Source organism: Somniosus microcephalus, chromosome 17 (genome assembly GCF_052327205.1).
Source record: "Somniosus microcephalus isolate GS21.2 chromosome 17, FLI_Smic_1.0, whole genome shotgun sequence".
NCBI classification, from domain to species: domain Eukaryota; kingdom Metazoa; phylum Chordata; class Chondrichthyes; order Squaliformes; family Somniosidae; genus Somniosus; species Somniosus microcephalus.
Window position 1 is genome coordinate 30947019 of NC_141003.1, and position 12577 is coordinate 30959595.

A 12577-nucleotide genomic window follows, 5' to 3' on the forward strand; every position below is an offset into this window, starting at 1 on the left:
TCATTTCGGACCTCCCACCCCCAGCTCTTTAAAAAGCTTAACTGTAAACATGGTTACTTCAGAGTCATGCTTAACCCTTAAATTATGAATTGTTTACAGCTTTTAAGCCCAGGACTTTGACAGCTTGCAGAATCTATGTGGCATCACACTCACAGTCAAGCTGGAGGCTTGGCTTTGTTTTAGTTTTTAAAAGCAAAATCCTGTTTAGATCTCTCCCTAAGCAAAGATTCTTCAAGGTCAGACTGACAGACACCTCGCGAGTATTAGGGGGGCACATAATGACGTTTTAGGCATATTCCCCAGAATGGACATGCAATTTGATTCTCAGACCCCAAACCCCACACTATAATGCACTGACACCACTGAAATTCGTTTTCAGAAGATTTAGAGGCAATATGATCCAGCCTCTTAAAATGATGAACGGCATGAATCATATTAATGTAAATAGATTGAGAACATTAACAGATTAAAGATCCAGTTTTACAAAATAACGCTTCCAGGAGGGAGCTTTACCGACCGGGAAGTCGTGGACAGACTCCTCATGATCTTCCCTACAAAGTACCGAAGCTCTTCCTTCAGCAGATGTGTGAAATCCAAACTGTGGGATGGATTTGTGGCATAAGTGGGGAGAGAGGGCTCCAGCCTACACCAATCTTGCTCTGCGTCCTGGAGGAGGAATGAATCTCATTGAGGGCGTGTCTCTTTGTAAATGTCTTCTACACGAGGTCTTGGATTAAAATGTTGCGGACAAGCAAGGTCTGGTACTCATATTGGACTTGCATGATCAGAAGATGGTGCACCCCATGCTGATGTGTGTCCATGCTGTGAGGAGGAGGATGGCAGTGTGCTCATACACCTTAGACTGAGCTCTGCTGTGCACCAAGCTACCATGAGCTCCCAGTATCTGCTGTCTATACCCAACCCAATTGTCCTTACTTCAATCAGAAGGAAAATCGAGCGAGGTGTATAATGGGCAGCCAATCCGATATCATCGGGTTTACACCATCGCTGAAAGTTAAAATTACCCTCAAAAAAAGTGCATACAGTGACAATGAGTCATATAATTTTACATTACGGGAAGAAACTATTCAGCCCATCATGTATTGCTGGCTCTTTGAAAGAGCTACCCATTTATTCTCATTCCTCTGCCCTTTCCCCATACCCTTTTAATTTCTTTTTTCAAATAGTCATCCATTTTCCTTAAAAAAGCCATTCTGGATTCTGCATCCGCCACTCTGGTCGGGCATGCCACGTCCTAATAACTCTCTGTGTAAAAATAAATCTTCTAATCCCCTCCTTCTGTTTTGGTGATTCTATTAAATTCGTGTCCTTTGTTATTGACTCAATGACCAGTGAAAATACTTTTTTCCTATTTACTTTATCAAAAGCTCTCACCATTTTGAACAACCCTACCGGATCTCCTCTTACCCTTCTCTGCTCTAATGAAAAGATCAGCTTCTCCAGACGCTCCTTATAACTAAAGCCTGGTATCATCTTAGTGACTCTTCCACATCCTCTCCATGACCTTGACTTTGTTTCTGAAGTAGGGCACCCAAAACTGGGCATAACATTCTAACTATAGCCTATATAGTTTGTATAGTGTCAGCATTACTTCCTTGCTTTTGTATGGAATGCCCCTATTTCTAAAACTTAGGATTCCCTGTGTTGTTTGCAGCTTTATCAGCTTGTAAAGATTTGTGTATCTGAGCCCCTAAGTCTGTGCTCCTCTACTCCTTTAAACGTTTTGCCATTTTAGTGTATATGTCTTCTTATTCTTCCTCCTAAAACACATGGGCCTAGAAATTGAATCGGGGCGTCATCCCAGTGCAGCGCAAACTGCATGCACCTTGGTAAAACAAAGCACAATTGTTCCGCCGGCCTCGTTTGATTCCTCTCATCGAGCTGCGGGCGCTGGTCCCGGCCCCGGCACCACAGGCAACTCGCTGCTTCCAGGCAGAACAAAGATCGGCCGGCTCGCATGCTGGCCGAGGCAGTAAGCAGAGTCCAGGGGGAAGGGACAATTGGGAGTGGAGGCTGGCAGCATTTAATGTGGAGACGGGAGGAGCACTCCTGCACCTCCCGGCAGCACAACGCGGTAAATTTAAAACTTACCTTTGGTGAGGCAGCCTCCAACGGTCCCTTTAAGGTCAGCTGGTTTGGCTGCCAAGCGGCTGCCAATACTGACCACAGCATATATGCCGCATTCTGCAGTCCGTCACAAACAAAGGTTTGAGGAGGCCTCAAACAGGGGCCTATTGGAATAAGCAAAGAGCCTGTTTCAGACGTGGGCCCTGAACGCCTATACAGGAACCAATATGGCAGGCGGTGAACTCCCAGCACAGAATGTGAGCCTGCCATATTGGATGCCTTGGCGCTAGTTTTCCGCATGTATAACGTGTGCGGCACAAATGAATTTATAGGTCACGATCTCACAATTGTCTGTATTAAATTTCATCTGTCATCAATCTACTACTTTCCTCCTGAAGTCCCAAACAGTCCCTTCACCATTAACCATGCACCCTATTTTTGTGTCATCTTCAAATTTTGATATTGCCCCCCCCCCAAATACTCAAGTGCAGATCATGTAGATGTATATATTGAGAAGAGCAATGGTCCCAACACTGACCCTGGGGGGACTTCACTGTTTACATCTCTCCAGTCTGAAAACATCCATTAATCTCTTCTGTTCATCAACCAACTTCATACCCACACTGCCACATTCTTTTTAATACTATGTGCCTTTATTTTATCAGTAAACCTTGTTATGTGACACCTTATCAAATGCCTTTTGAAAGTCCATATACACATGAGCTGTATTTCCCGTATCACTACATTCCATAATCCTCAAAAAACTCCATTATAAGACTAACAATTTAGACTAAACTTGTGACAGGTAACTAAAATAGGCTGTTTGGAGGCATTGATTTAGGTAATTCTGGAGATTGAATGGAGTATAGAAAGTTGATGCTGGTTCTCTCGCCTGAATAAATTATGCAGATGAGGGATCAAGTACATTCAAAGTATCTGACACGTGCTATTAGGCAGGGCTTAAATTTAGTGCCGATCTGTCATATGTCTCTCACGTTATCCAGGTAACACAAAACACCAATATTGTGGAGTCAGCCTCCGCATAACATCTCATGTGTTCTCTTGGATTAGACATTAAAGTTCTCTTGGATTAGACATTAAAGTAAGGTCCCATCTGCCTGTCTAGGTGGATGTTAAAAATCCCATGGCATTATTCAAAGAGCAGAGAGTTCTCCCAGTATCCCGGGGAATATTCCTCCCTGAACCAATCCCCCAAAGAATCATTCATTTAATTCATTTAATTCATTGCTGCTTGTTGGACATTGTTGGTACAGGATAGCTGTCGCATTTGCTTTCATAACAACAATACTTTTGCAAATCTCCCTATGATTTCCTAAAATTAGTAAAGGCAGATATCTTGAGTTTCACAAGAACCATCCCATTTAATTAACATTAAACACAAATTAATTACCGATATCTTCAAAAATTCTCATTAAATTGTGAGGTTTTAGGGAACTGTAATTCAATTTATTGTTCCTTACTAGAATACTTACTATTCGAATCTCTGTAAATTTTTCTTAGAATTTGTAAATTTAATTAGCTAGTATCTGAGGGGAAATGTGTACAACCTCAGCAAATCACCTCTCCAAGCTAAATCCTGTTCTGTCCCATTTCATATTAGTCCATGTCTGACTATAATATAAAAATATAAAATGTCATCTTATATTCTAATAGGTCCTGCAATTTATGATTAGCTCACAGACTTGTCTTTCTGTTTTGATTTTTCTATTCTGTGGCTCCCACTTTTTAGTCTTTTCCTCTTTTTAAATTTCTGTTTCCAACTAAAATAGATACAATGAAGGGAATCCTTTGCGCCACATGTCCAGCCCTCTAATTCCTTCTGCTTGAAATTAGACGCCTCTTAAGGTTCCTGTTGCTGCAGTCCAACATCCAAATCAGCTAAATTTGATTTGCCCTGTCCTTGAACTTTGATTTTGTTGGCCATCAGAATCAGAGATCACTCCGCACTATTAATCGAATGGTGCTTCCGCTGTAACCTCATCTGTCGCCACTGATCTCCCAGGCTGTTTGTAGACATTGTAGCACACCTGAGACAGTGTCAACCTAAATAAGACAGCTACTAGTGGTAAATTCTTCCATCCTCAAAGGACTGCTTTCATCAATATGCAGCTGTGGCTAACAGGCAATGGGCTCACAATGGTGAATTCTCAGGCCACATATGGCAGCTTTTTTTTTAAGAACAGACATCAGGGAATCCAAAGTGCTCTTAAGAAATTAACCCAAAATGATAAAATCCTTGACCACGTCATGCTTCATTTTGTACTGGTGCTTTTCTGAACTGAACTATTCTAAGTTTTAGGTGAAAGTCCAGATGTACAAATGATCACCTTATAACTGGCCATGAGAGACAGTTTCTTGGGCTATATGACTGGAAATATACGCAGGGTGCATCTACGAAGGATGTGAGAAAGGTTCTTTGGATGGCTAACTTTGCTTCCCCATTATTCAGGAGATAAGTGTTTTGCTATACTTTTGAAAAACCATCTGTTGTGTGCACATAAACAGGTAGATGTCCTGAGGCTGCAGTGTGATTCCTTGTCCCCACGAGCATCCTTTGACTTTGCAATGGCAGCACATGAGGTACCTTACTGGGGGGATGAACTCAGAGGATCTGCCCTAATGGGGGGGGGGAATTTTAACCCCCATGGCGGAAAAGGTCCAGGGGGTGGAGGGTAAGTTAAAATGTCAAAAATCTGAAACCCGACCCCAACCTGCCTTCACCATCGGTTTTAACGGAGGTAGGTTGGGGGGCAGGTAACTAACCTGCTCTCAAGCAGCAGATCAGATATTTAAAAATGTTAATGAGGCAGTGTGCCTCAAATTTTAACAGACTTTTATATTTAATGGCTGTGGGCTGGGTTTCCCAGGGCTCAGGAAACCCGGCAGCTGAAGGGAAGGAGAACCGCCGGACCCAGCAGGTGCCTTTCCAGCACTGCTTGTGGGCCAGGAGGAGCAGGAGTGCTTCCCTCCCACCCCCAAGCTAACCTGCCACGATCTGCCTTCCTCTCTTCGATCCAACGACCCTCCCTGCGATCCGACCCCACCCCCGACTAGCGATGTCTTCAAACCACCACCCACACGCTCTCTCCCAACCTCCTCTCTGCTTTCCCCCACCCCCAGCCCACCTCCCCATAAATATCGGGGCCATTATCTCAGTTTATTAAACCAGCATTTATTTTAATTTTTCAGAGCTTGAAATCTGAAACTTGGATTTGGATTCATTCACTAGTTTTTTGTTATACACCTTCTGAAGCATTGGAATTTTTTTTTACAGCCACTATCACCTAGAATAGTCAAATAATGAATGATGCACTTTATGCTGCTGGGAATGTGTGTTGGCCAAATCCAAACAAAACCAAGGCAGGGTAATATGGAAATGTAGGAATTGATCCAAATTGAATATTCTTGTTCAAGAACAATTTGTAAGCTAGTTCCTATCCAAATACAGCAGCATCGCACCCAAAAACAATCTGCATATGAGGGTAAATTCATTGATCCTGAGCTCACAGCAGGGAATTTACCCCAAGAGTGTGTGCATTGGAGAACTGGCTCCACAGTGTTGTAGATATGTCTCGGACCTACACTCCTGTCAAGTGTAGTCTCCATGGGAGCAGGGGATCAGTGAATTTACCATATTGTTTATATCAATTAAACCTATAACCAATTCATGCAGGGATCCAACAAATTGAAAATAAAAAAATGATCCAAATTGGACAGTTATGAGTTGATTTCCAGACACCTGACTTTTGTCAAGTAGGGGTTAGTTAAAGTTAGGGTAACCAATCCCTTTTTATGAGCATCAATATGCAGCTGTTGACTTTGCTGCTGTAATGTTAAAAAGCAGACAAGTGACTGCCATCTTGTAGCTGGAACTGCAACAACAAAGATTAAAATAAATTACCTGGTTGCGAATTCCTAATGGAGCAGCAATTGGAGCCAAGCTTGTCTATGGGTAGGTGCAAGGGTGGGTGGGTCTATGGGGAAGAGCCTTTTTTGTAGTGATGAATCTGTCTAATGCCTGATATTGTAGTGACCTAATAGTAATGTTGCATCCATTGTATTCACATAATACAACTGACAGAATGGCCCGCGATGTAAAGGCATCTACTCAATAAGATGACAGGTAACTCCACCTATGCTGAGAAACAAGAACTGTTGCCATATAGAGTTGCATTCTTTGGTTTTAATAATAGTCTGGGTTTAACTTTGTAAATACTTTTAAAAAAAATAATTAAATCTAAATATATTGAATTCTCACTTTTAGTACCTAATAAATCTCAATTCATTTAATCTAAACAGATTTTCACAAATATGGTGAATTTATTTTCTTTCAGTCCATATATTTCTGCAGTCTACTCCATTTTCTACCCCCTGTAAACAGTTATCTGCCAAGATGTACAACTGTGGAACGATTGTAATCATTAAACTCTTTGGGTAGTTCCATACTGTGCCAATACATAAATCTAAAGTATTTTATCAAATTAATAAGCTGTGTGACAGTATAATTTATTGGGGAGCTTTGGCACAAGTGTCTAAAATAGTAGGAAAGTGTACTGTAATAGAAGTGATTTGCAATAAGTACTTCACAGTAAATGTCCTGTTATCCTAATCCAGACACGTGGCTACACACTCTTCTGAATTGCCTACAGTTTTGCAGTCAGGACATATTATGTAACATTACTTTAAATTTTTGGTAGCATAATTAAATTCCTGATTAACCCAGAAGTTGTGAATACACCAGCATTACAGAAATGCACAATTAAAAGAAAGATGTTGAAATTGTCAATATATAATAAATAAAATAAAAGCTTGAAGAGGGAATTCTCAGCTATGCTCTCACAGCTTCTGACATCTTTAGAATTCCTCAACTGAGTTACAGTCTTATAGTTAAAAATGCAAGTCTTTTCCCTTCTTTTACCTCTTTCCAACGCACCTGCTAGTCTCCATGAAATATATTTCCGCTAAACTTGGGCCTTGGTGAGACCGCACCTTGAGTATTGTGTGCAGTTTTGGTCGCCTTATCTGAGGAAGGATGTTCTTGCCATGGAAGGAGTGCAGCGAAGATTCACCAGGCTGATACCTGGGATGGCAGGAATGACGTATGAGGAGAGATTGGGTCGATTGGGCTTGCACTCACTGGAGTTTAGAAGATTGAGAGGGGATCTCATCGAAACCTATAAAATTCTGTCAGGCCTGGACAGACTAGATGCAGGAAGGATGTTCCCGATGGCTGGGGAGTCCAGAACTAGGGGTCATAGTCTAAGGATAAGGGGTAAGCCATTTAGGACTGAGATGAGGAATTTCTTCACCCAGAGAGTGGTGAACCTGTGGAATTCTCTGCCACAGAAGGCAGTGGAGGCCAATTCATTAAATATATTCAAGAAGGAGTTGGATATATTTCTTAAGGCTAAAGGGATCAAGGGATATGGGGAGAAGGCAGGGACAGGGTACTGAATTTGGATGATCAGCCATGATCTCATTGAATGGCGGAGCAGGCTCGAAGGGCCGAATGGCCTACTCCTGCTCCTATCTTCTATGTTTCTATGTAAACATAGGCCTATTCCAAATTCTACATCACAAAAGTGATATTCTGTGTCACAGTCCACTGTCATTTGTCATCAGCAACAATGCAACCAACTTCTGTTATACACTTTTTAAATAGCAATGGAAACAACATGCTCACAATTAAGGGTACGAAAATATGTTTACAATAAAACATCATTATCAATTTGCTCTCAGAAGTTAGTGCATTATCAGAACCACTAGTGTGTCTTGAAATTCAATGAGAGATACACCATGTGCCATGTAATTCAAGGTGGCATTTACAGCATGCCCTGTAAAATTCAATGAGGGTTAGTCAGCATGTCCTGTACGATACAACGAGTGATATGCAGCATGCACTGTATAAATCAATAAGGAGCCTGCAACATTTTTTTAAAAAGTCGTTCATGGGATGTGGGCATCGCTGTCAAGGCCAGCATTTATTGCCCATCCCTAATTGCCCTTGAGAAGGTGGTGGTGAGCCGCCTTCTTGAAACGTGGCAGTCCGTGTGTTGAAGGTACTCCCACAGTATTGCTAAGGAGGGAGTTCCAGCATTTGGACCCAGCGACAATGAAGGAATGGCAATATATTTCCAAGTCAGAATGGTGTGTGACTTGAAGAGGAACTTGGAGGTGGTGGTGTTCCCAAGCACCTACTGCCCTTGTCCTTCTAGGCGGTAGAGGTCGCAGGTTTGGGAGGTGCTGCCGAAGAAGGCTTGGCGAGTTGCTGCAGTACATCTTGCAGATGGTACACACTGCAGCCACGGTGCACCGGTGGTGGAGGGACTGAATGTTTAAGGTGGTGGATGTGGTGCCAATTAAGCGGGCTGCTTTGTCCTGGATGGAGTTGAGCTTCTTGAGTGTTGTTGGAGCTGCACTCATCCAAACAAGTGGTGAGTATTCCATGACACTCCTTACTTGTGCCTTGTAGATGCTGGAAAGGCTTTGGCACTCACTACAAAATACCCAGCCTCTGACCTGCTCTTGTAGCCACAGTATTTAGGTGGCTCGTCCAGTTAAGTTTCTGATCAATGGTGACCCCCCAGGTTGTTGATGGAGGGGGATTCGGCAATGGTAATGCTGTTGAATATCAAGGGGTGGTGGTTAGACTCTCTCTTGTTGGAGATGGTCATTGCTTGGCACTTAAGTGGCAAGTAACATTCATGCCACACATCAGCCTAAGCCTGAATGTCATCCAGGTCTTGCTGCATATGGGCACGGACTGATTCATTATCTGAGGAGTTGTGAATGGAACTGAACACTGTGCAATCATCAGCGAACATCCCCACTTCTGACCTTATGATGCCGGGAAGATCATTGATGAAGCAGCTGAAGAATGTTGGGCCTAGGACACTGCCCAGAGGAACTCCTGCAGCGATGTTCTGGGGCTGCGATGATTGGCCTCCAACAACCACAACCATCTTCCTTTCTGCTAGGTATGACTCCAGCCAATGGAGAGTACTCCCCTTAATTCCCATTGACTTCAGTTTTATTAGGGCACCTTGGTGTCAAGGGCATTCATTCGTGCCTCACCTCTGGAATTCAGCTCTTTTGTCCATATTTGGACCAAGGTTGTACTGAGGTCTGGAACTGAGTGGTCCAGACAAAATCCAAACTGACCATCAGTGAGCAGGTTATTGGTGAGTAAGTCCTGCTTAATAGCACTGTTGACAACACCTTCCATCATTTTGTTGATGATTGAGGGTAGACTGATGGGGCAGTAATTGGTCGGATTGGATTTGTCCTGCTTTTTGTGAACAGGACATACCTGGGCAATTTTCCACATTGTCGGGTAGTTGCCAGTGCTGTAGCTGTACTGGAACAGCTTGGCTAGAGGCACGGCTAGTTCTGGAGCGCAAGTCTTCAAACATGCCCTGTATAATTCAATAAGGATTATGCAGCACGCCCTGTATAATTTAAGGAGGAGTATGCAGCATGCCCTGTATAATTCAATAAGGAGTATGCAGCACGCCCTGTATAATTCAATAAGGAGTATGCAGCACGCCCTGTATAATTCAATAAGGAGTATGCAGCATGCCCTGTATAATTCAATAAGGAGTATGCAGCATGCCCTGTATAATTCAATAAGGAGGAGTATGCAGCACACCCTGTATAATTCAATAAGGAGTATGCAGCACACCCTGTATAATTCAATAAGGAGTAGGCAGCACACCCTGTATAATTCAATAAGGAGTAGGCAGCACGCCCTGTATAATTCAATAAGGAGTATGCAGCACACCCTGTATAATTCAATAAGGAGTATGCAGCACGCCCTGTATAATTCAATAAGGAGTATGCAGCACGCCCTGTATAATTCAATAAGGAGTATGCAGCACGCCCTGTATAATTCAATAAGGAGTATGCAGCACACCCTGTATAATTCAATAAGGAGTATGCAGCACGCCCTGTATAATTCAATAAGGAGTATGCAGCATGCCCTGTATAATTCAATAAGGAGTATGCAGCACGCCCTGTATAATTCAATAAGGATTATGCAGCACGCCCTGTATAATTCAATAAGGAGTAGGCAGCACACCCTGTATAATTCAATAAGGATTATGCAGCACGCCCTGTATAATTTAAGGAGGAGTATGCAGCATGCCCTGTATAATTCAATAAGGAGTAGGCAGCACGCCCTGTATAATTCAATAAGGAGTATGCAGCACACCCTGTATAATTCAATAAGGAGTAGGCAGCACGCCCTGTATAATTCAATAAGGATTATGCAGCACACCCTGTATAATTCAATAAGGAGTAGGCAGCACGCCCTGTATAATTCAATAAGGAGTATGCAGCATGCCCTGTATAATTCAATAAGGAGTATGCAGCATGCCCTGTATAATTCAATAAGGAGTATGCAGCACGCCCTGTATAATTCAATAAGGATTATGCAGCACGCCCTGTATAATTCAATAAGGAGTAGGCAGCACACCCTGTATAATTCAATAAGGATTATGCAGCACGCCCTGTATAATTCAATAAGGAGTAGGCAGCACACCCTGTATAATTCAATAAGGAGTATGCAGCACGCCCTGTATAATTTAAGGAGGAGTATGCAGCATGCCCTGTATAATTCAATAAGGAGTAGGCAGCACGCCCTGTATAATTCAATAAGGAGTATGCAGCACACCCTGTATAATTCAATAAGGAGTAGGCAGCACGCCCTGTATAATTCAATAAGGAGTATGCAGCACGCCCTGTATAATTCAATAAGGAGTATGCAGCACACCCTGTATAATTCAATAAGGAGTATGCAGCATGCCCTGTATAATTCAATAAGGAGTATGCAGCATGCCCTGTATAATTCAATAAGGAGTATGCAGCACGCCCTGTATAATTCAATAAGGAGTATGCAGCACGCCCTGTATAATTCAATAAGGAGTATGCAGCACGCCCTGTATAATTCAATAAGGAGTATGCAGCACGCCCTGTATAATTCAATAAGGAGTATGCAGCACACCCTGTATAATTCAATAAGGATTATGCAGCACGCCCTGTATAATTCAATAAGGAGTATGCAGCACGCCCTGTATAATTCAATAAGGAGTATGCAGCACACCCTGTATAATTCAATAAGGAGTATGCAGCACGCCCTGTATAATTCAATAAGGAGTATGCAGCACGCCCTGTATAATTCAATAAGGAGTATGCAGCACGCCCTGTATAATTCAATAAGGAGTATGCAGCACGCCCTGTATAATTCAATAAGGAGTATGCAGCACGCCCTGTATAATTCAATAAGGAGTATGCAGCACGCCCTGTATAATTCAATAAGGAGTATGCAGCATGCCCTGTATAATTCAATAAGGAGTATGCAGCACACCCTGTATAATTCAATAAGGAGTATGCAGCACGCCCTGTATAATTCAATAAGGAGTATGCAGCACGCCCTGTATAATTCAATAAGGAGTATGCAGCACGCCCTGTATAATTCAATAAGGAGTATGCAGCATGCCCTGTATAATTCAATAAGGAGTATGCAGCACACCCTGTATAATTCAATAAGGATTATGCAGCACGCCCTGTATAATTCAATAAGGATTATGCAGCACGCCCTGTATAATTCAATAAGGAGTATGCAGCACGCCCTGTATAATTCAATAAGGAGTATGCAGCACACCCTGTATAATTCAATAAGGATTATGCAGCACGCCCTGTATAATTCAATAAGGAGTATGCAGCACGCCCTGTATAATTCAATAAGGAGTATGCAGCACGCCCTGTATAATTCAATAAGGAGTATGCAGCACGCCCTGTATAATTCAATAAGGAGTATGCAGCACGCCCTGTATAATTTAAGGAGGAGTATGCAGCACACCCTGTATAATTCAATAAGGAGTATGCAGCACGCCCTGTATAATTCAATGAGGAGTAGGCAGCACGCCCTGTATAATTTAAGGAGGAGTAGGCAGCACGCCCTGTATAATTTAAGGAGGAGTATGCAGCACGCCCTGTATAATTTAAGAAGTATGCAGCACGCCCTGTATAATTCAATAAGGAGTATGCAGCACGCCCTGTCTAATTCAATAAGGAGTATGCAGCACGCCCTGTATAATTCAATAAGGAGTAGGCAGCACGCCCTGTATAATTTAAGAAGTATGCAGCACGCCCTGTATAATTCAATGAGGAGTAGGCAGCACGCCCTGTATAATTTAAGGAGGAGTATGCAGCACGCCCTGTATAATTCAATGAGGAGTAGGCAGCACGCCCTGTATAATTTAAGGAGGAGTATGCAGCACGCCCTGTATAATTCAATCAGGAGTAGGCAGCACGCCCTGTATAATTTAAGGAGGAGTATGCAGCACGCCCTGTATAATTTGAGGAGGAGCAGGCAGCACGCCCTGTATAATTTAAGGAGGCGTATGTAGTTCTTTACAAAAGTCAGAACTAACAATGTGCAGTGGAATGGAGTTCAAATATAAATGTA

The 12577-nt window shown here is 42.6% G+C and overlaps 1 long non-coding RNA gene across 4 annotated transcripts in view; it reads right to left on the bottom strand.

The window, feature by feature from the left end:
• Positions 1 to 12577, bottom strand: part of LOC147105612 (uncharacterized) — a 556421-nt gene that overhangs the window by 280196 nt on the left and 263648 nt on the right. The gene's annotated exons all lie outside the window — the stretch shown is intronic.